We start from the raw sequence: 7,619 nt of genomic DNA on the forward strand, positions 1-7,619 counted from the left end.
GAATCATGAATTGAAGTTATAACGCTTTAACACATAAACCATATTTGAACACATTCCCGAAGGAGATCATGATGAGATAGGAGTAATGGGAACACGTTTTGAGTACATATATCTTTCGACACTTTGCTTACTCGGGACAATCGAAGTAATTGGGAACAACTCGGAACATGGGAATAAGGAACTTGAGCCAACCATACTTGAAACTTACGGGAACATCTTGGAATTCAATTCTAAGAGAGTATTTTAGCCAGCATACCTTGCTTTGAGCTTTCCTTAAATTACTACAATGTTCCGAAAATCCTAACAATCCCAATCTATTTAGAAACATAACAAAATTGAACCATAATTAGGAAGATATTCGGGGGTTCACCTCATTTAAGCATTTCATCAAACACTAGGTGTACAAATTTGACTACAAGGTTCTTCTACAAGATTTCCTTCACCCCACAACCAATTCAATACCAAGAGTTTACTCATATTAGCTCAATTACCTCCCCGCCATCCTCATAGCTACGTGCATACATAAATAACAACTCTCATAACCCAAGAATCATATTTCTCATTACCAACTTTCAGTCTGAATCCCGAAATTTAGGGCTAGGGAGTAGAACCTTATCTATTAGATGATGATCTTGTGGATTTCTCCCTTGAATCCCCAAAGCTTGAGCAAGAATTTTAAGCATAAAGATGTTGGTGCCCTTCCTTCTCTCTCTGGAATAGCTCTCTCCTCTCTCTAAAATATCAAATTTTATCGTGTAAAATGACCCCCTAAGACCTTATATCAAAATAGGGTCGGATAAGAAAATTTTAAAAAATGACCCCCGAAGTCAATTATGTGGTGCAATTATGTGGTAGCAGAATCGATTATGTGGCCAGCAGAATATTTATGCAGCCAGCAGAATGATTATGCGGCCAGTAGAATAGTTTCCAAAATTTGCCCATTTATATGTTCCACTCTACGATGGTTATGCGGTCCGCGGAATAGTTCTGCGGTCGCGAACTTGACCACAGAATTACCTTCTTCTACCAAAAATTCACATCAACATTTTAGTGCATTCTTCAACCCAAAAAGTCCGTACCGCGGCTCGTGTTTTAAAATTTTCAAATACATTAGCCTACCCTGGCACCATGAAACCTTAAATTACTTGCCAAAAATTTACAGGGCCTTACAACCTCCCCCACTTAGTATCATTCATCCTCGAATGAGGAGTAGAGTCTGCCCCAAACACCTAACATAACACATCTCTTCTCTCACACATCTTAAGCTCCCAAATTTTACTAACTCCTAATTTTGTTTTAGAAATTTCGGCAGAGTCTCCTCGGTAATTGGGCCTATCCACCTACCAGAGAATCACCAAAACTACCGTAAAAACACATCCACAACTCGTCAAAGCATCATTATATATATATATATATATATATATATATATATATATATATATATATATATATATATATCAACAACACTAATTTCAGCGTTACAGGTGTTATATTATCAAAAGTGGTATACGGACAGGAACTGCACATATTTAAATCATAACACATAGAAAGTACCTTTCAAACCACAACCATCTGGCTATAAAAACAATTGAGAATATTTTCTTTCCACAACATTATCGGCCTTCGAGGTGACTCCCTCGACTCACAGACTTCGCCATAGCACATTAACAGAGGCAATATCAACTCCCGGACTTATCTAACAAGGATGACAATTAGGTACCTCTCATAAGACAATTACCCATTAACCTTACCTTCAACAGCTTCCACCGGAGCGACTGACAAATGATTTACAACTACCTTCTTAGACATAGACACATGAAACATCGGGTACATGGAGAACAATGATGGGGAAATATCATATTCATAGTTTGGCCTATTTCCTTCAAGATTCCATAAGGCCTAATGTGACTACACATACTTTACCTTTATTAGCAATTCACATAATATCTTCATGGAAAAATCTTGAGAATAACCCATTCACTTTCTTCAACTCTAAATCTCTACTGTGAACACCCAAATTAAACCTTTGGTGACCTTGATCAATTATTCTAAGGTGTGCTAGCATGAATATGGCCATAAAGTTTCCTACCCAATATGTTTGATCATTGAATAATACTTCTTCTTTGACATGTTTGAACCTTCAACCCCCATAGATTTAATGAAAGGAGAAATAACGGGGTTTCAAAATACATGATGTTGTGTTACGCTCTTAATGGTATTTGACACAAGGAATTTATGCCACAAACCCATGAGGTTGAAAAAGAAGTTGAACACTTGTGAGATTATTATCATTCTGACAGCTTAACCCTTCCTGATAGTTGATCCTATATGAGAGGACTAGAGATACGAAAAACTTTTCTTTCAAATCAATATGTTCATGATATGTGCCAAAATATAAAACATCTAATTTCAACCTTTCACGAGTAAAATCATGTATCTAGGACATCTTAATATTGGGATTAAGTCATGCATTCGGTCATGACGAATCCTTATGAGAAAGGGAGTGTTATAGTAACATATAAAAGGACGCGATCTCTCATGGTTATCCAACAAGTGTTGGGAAACTAGCACAAGGAATTTACTAACTAAGTAACATAGTCAAAACACATTTCAGAGGTGTAAAGAGGAAATGAACACTTGTTATGAGCTGGACATGTTTCGGCCATAATAACTCTGAAGATGCAATACCATGCCGCTTTATGGGCAGCTACAATACCAGGAACAAAGTGATTTACTCATTGAGGCATGATCTAGGTGGACATGAAAGTCATACTGAGATGGGAAAACAAAAAGATCTTCATGCGACGAATTTGTGAAAATCTCAAATTTTCCAGAAACTTTATGCGAACAAGTGAACCCTTTCAATTGATATGTACACATATGATAGGTGTTTAGATATGCTCTCATGTTACTAAACAGTGAAAAGGTTTCATGATAATATTCATAAAGGAGTAAAGTGAATGTTCAAACCATAGGAGCCACATACACCGGAGAGAGAAAGAGTGGCTCAAGAAGGATCTCAACACTATGCTGCTTTACATTGGATTTGATACCACTAGGTAAACTTTTTGACGGTGCATGCATAAGCACAAGTGAGCAGATGTTATCCATTTGAATCAAAAGGTTCTTGTAAGAAATTCATCAGGTATAGGCCCTTTTTGAGAATTTAGGGAAGCAAGTGGGAAGTATTAGCCCAGGGTTATAACTCAATTCAAGGAAATAATTATAGAGCTCAATTCCACAAGAGGATGTAAATAAGAGAATTTGTGATAATGTGGCTTCACGAATAATGCGTCTCATTCAGAAAGTAAGTACATGCAATGTTTTGTGATTCAGCATCTTGTTAAGACCATGTTTATGAAGGCTCTTCAATATGGATGGACATATACAACAAGGAAAATTATGTGGTGTTCATAATATGGTGTTAATAGGAACAAGGACACTTTCCTTAGCAGCTAGTTCTATAAATCCCCCTAGCTTCCTCGAACTCGTAGGTTACTCATCTGGAAAATGAGACATGACGAAGAAATTAGCTTCTTATTTTGAGCTCTATCGCACTATCTGGAGTATCAAAGAAGGGTGTTATTCTAAAGTGCCCAAGTAGCCTCCTAATTATAGATGTGGTCGACAATACACCGATAAGAAGGACTCTACTAGACACGGCTCCGAGACATCCTAGGACACTTTCAAACCTTAGGCTCTGATACAAAGCTTGTCACGCCCTGACCTCGGGGAGCGCGACCGACGCTCAACCGAGATAGCCCGGTCAAGCAAGCCTGCTAGATACTTTCTACCTGACTTTGCCCATGAATAAAGTGGAGATGTATTCCATTATTTAAACATTGAGAGTATTTCATAATCAATACCAATTCCATTACTCAAAGGATATTCATTTATAATTCCTAGTAATATTACAAGTTCATAATTATGAGGGAAAACATGTTTGCCAAACACCAACGCTTCTAGTCCATTTCCCAACATTTTACACCACCCAGAACATATCTACGGAGCCTCTAAGTACAACAGAAGAGTAGTATGGAAGTGCCGGCAACAAGGCCCCGGCTATACTGATAGCATCCTAGGAAGCTCAAATCTATTCAAGGGAAAGGGTGATACTTTGGAATCTCAAAGAGAGCCTTTAACAAGATTTCAAGCTAAAGAGTTGCAAAACAAGGTCATTAGACTTCAAGTGCAAATAAAGAATCCCAAGAGACATCTTTTAAAGAAGGTCCTAATCAGTCCACCTTTGGACCAATTTGGCACCTAAAATGTGCCCAAATTTGCAGCCCATGAAATCCTACATAAAGCCATATTTTTATAACATAAAAAGGATTGACTTGATATCCAAGAAGGGTACAATAAGCGTGCTAGATGTTAAGTACAAGCTGGTCCAAGTTGCTTGCAAATTTCCTTCAAGATTTCTAAGATTCTATCCAAGATTAGTTTGGGACTTTTTGATAACGACTATGTCGGGAATCCAAACTAGAGTAAGAATTTGAAAAGTAAATGCGGAAGCAATAACAATAAGGAATTGAACAATTAGAACTAAAGGGCAGAAAATAAAGGATATGGGAAAATTCAAGGAAAGAATTCTAAGAACTTCCAAGAACGCAAGTTCTATAGCCTTGACAAGATCAAAGCAACAACGTCTTGATTTATTAAAGAAATAAAACGCCTTTACTTAAAAGCAAATCAAAATAATAGATTCGAATCTTGACCACTTTACGAGTAACTTGAGACAATAATTAATAACTAGTATTAATCGCCTTCTAAGAATACCACAAAGGAATCAAAGATATCACAATAGAGAAGTAATCTTACTAACTTGAACTATGAACTAGTAAAAATTGAAAGATAAATCTCAAAGCACAAGTAACAAAGGTTCAAAAGAACTCTCAAAGTATGATATACTTAATGAATAATGAAGTGTCTAATGAATGAGAAGAACTCCTTATTTATTGGAGTAAAAGTCCTTAAAATTAGGTAGGGGATTGCTAAGGGGTAACAAAAGTCATCAAAATTAGGTAGGGGACTGCTAAGGGTAACAAAGTCATCAAAATTAGGTAGGGTGGTTGCTAAGAAATAAGAAAAATCGCAAAATTAGGTAGGGGCCACCAAATCCTTTTGGGGAAGATTTGGGCCTTAAAACTACTAGTTTGGGCCATTGGTTTGGACTCCAATTGGGCTCCTTTTCAAACACCCCCCTTTGGACCTCTTTTAAGCTCATTTTGGGCTCTTCTGGGTGCCTTTTTGCTAGATTTCAAGGCCGAGTTCGGGACCCAATCTTCCTCCTCTTGGACTTCAATTTGGGCCACCAAATAATTGTAAAATTTGTACAATTTATCTCCTTTGGACTTGAGCTCGTCCTCCATAATTAAAAGTTTCTTTATTTACACTTGAAGTCTAATGGTCTTATTTTGCAACTCTTTAGCTTGATATCTTGTTAAATACCATCTTTGAGATTTCAAAGCTTCATCCTTGTCCTTCTTAGAGTTGAATTTCCTAGGATGCTATCATTTCCCTCTTCTTGAAGAAAATTCGTCCTCGGATTTTGATCTTGTAAGAAAAAGAAAACACACAATAGTAAATGACATCTACTAATCTGAAAAAATAGTAGGAATAAAACAAGATAGTGATCATGTATCCCTTTAACCCAATTAATCCTAATAGTTGTAAATACTTCCTTATAAAGCATATGGACATCAGCATCCCAACAAAATTTATGCCTACCTAGATCAATACAATAAAAATCTTTCTTAGATGCGCCATGCAATGGAACTTGCAATTCGATCTTGTCGGTAAGGTATTCCATAGGTATACATGACAAAGAAATTATAAAAGATTGACCACACATCCATTTAATATAAGTATCTCTATCACATGTATCAAAGAAGATACTTTCATGATATAGCCAACTATCTACAATTACAAATCTCATGGATTCCTTTACATGAAAGAGTATTTGATGACAAGTGTTACAACAATCATGCATATCATCTTTACTAGTAACAAATACTTTTACAAGCTCACAGTGAACATGACTTGAAGAATGACTCCCCATCACACAACAAAAATCACATTCTAGCAATTTATCACATGAAAACTCATTAGCCACTTGAATAAGAGAAGAAAAATATTTAACTCATTCACAAGCCTCTTCTCATAAATTTCATGCATCTTTCCTCCAAGTTGGAATACATAATCATCTATGTCATACACAATTTCAAAAGGAAGCAAATTACTCTTGCACTTTAACTTAGATATTACAGTTAATGACTTGATATGCATCAAAATATCATTGTCCACAAAAATTATAAAGTCACCAACATAAAAAATAAAAGTATAGTTCATTACCTCCAAAAATACCTTAGGTATTCTAGAAAGGCCAAGAATGTAAATAAACCAATTATACATACTATACTTAGACTTATTTACCAATGGAACATCATCACCTTGTATTCTTGTATGCAATGACTCCAACTTAGCAATGCTTTTAGGCAACTCCATGTCATAACCCTGTAAATAAGAATCAAAATAGTCAAAAAGTTCAATAACAAAGAATTTAACCAAGCTTTTATCTTCCACCATCCAATAAGAATAGATATCGCCAAATTCATGTTGGAATCCAATTGGATCTTTTTCCACCATCTCTTGCACCTTACCACCCCTTTCAAAAGGTATTTCAACACGTGGCTACACAAAATCACAAGAACTAAAACAAGAAAGAGTTAATGGGTTGGGAAGTAAAGAAACTTTTTTCTTGCTTACACTCTCTTTGGCTTTTATCACAAGACTAACGTTTTTCTCACTCTTAGCCTCTTTTCTCTCACTAAAGAGTTTTTCTTTGCTTTCACTCAATCCCTCTTGTTTTTCTCTCTCTACCTCACAGACTTTGTTTATCTCATTACCTTCTCTCTTTTCTTTTTTTCAATATCACTCTTTACCTCACTTGAAATCTCACTCTTTTCACTAAAGACAACCTCTCATTTTTCCTCTATTGGAATGTCAACATGCACTCCCTTACTCCTCTCATTCTTTTCTCTCTCATATTTTTTCATATTCTCTTTAACAATCTTTTCATCTTCACAAATTTGTGAGGGAGTCAAAGGCCCAAGAATGAGTTTTTTTTCATTAATCTCAAAAGAGTATCTATTTTTTTCAATACTATATGAAGCACTTCTATAGACATACCATAGCCTTCCCAACAAGATATGAAAACTATTCATCGGAATGACATCACACCAAATCACATCCTCATACCTTCCAATAGAGAATGGAAAGAACACTCTTTTATCTAACTTTACTCCTTTCAACATGTAGGGTTCAATATGTTCAACACAAGGCAAGTTCAATTTCGCAACCATATAAGTGATAATTAAGTTATAGCCAAATGCTTTGTCAATTCAAAGGGCATAAATTATAGACATCACTTTAGCTCTTGTTTGAAAAATAACTTTACCATTGTCTTTCTTCCATTCGGTATACTATAAGTTCGACTTTTCAAGTTGTTGAGTCATAGCTCTCCTCCTTCAACTGTAACTACCTATTTAAAACATCTTGACATAGATTAAGGAAAATATGTATCTCTCAAATTTGACTTTTTTCCTATAATGCTCTCA

Source organism: Nicotiana tomentosiformis, chromosome 9 (assembly GCF_000390325.3).
Source record: "Nicotiana tomentosiformis chromosome 9, ASM39032v3, whole genome shotgun sequence".
NCBI classification, from domain to species: domain Eukaryota; kingdom Viridiplantae; phylum Streptophyta; class Magnoliopsida; order Solanales; family Solanaceae; genus Nicotiana; species Nicotiana tomentosiformis.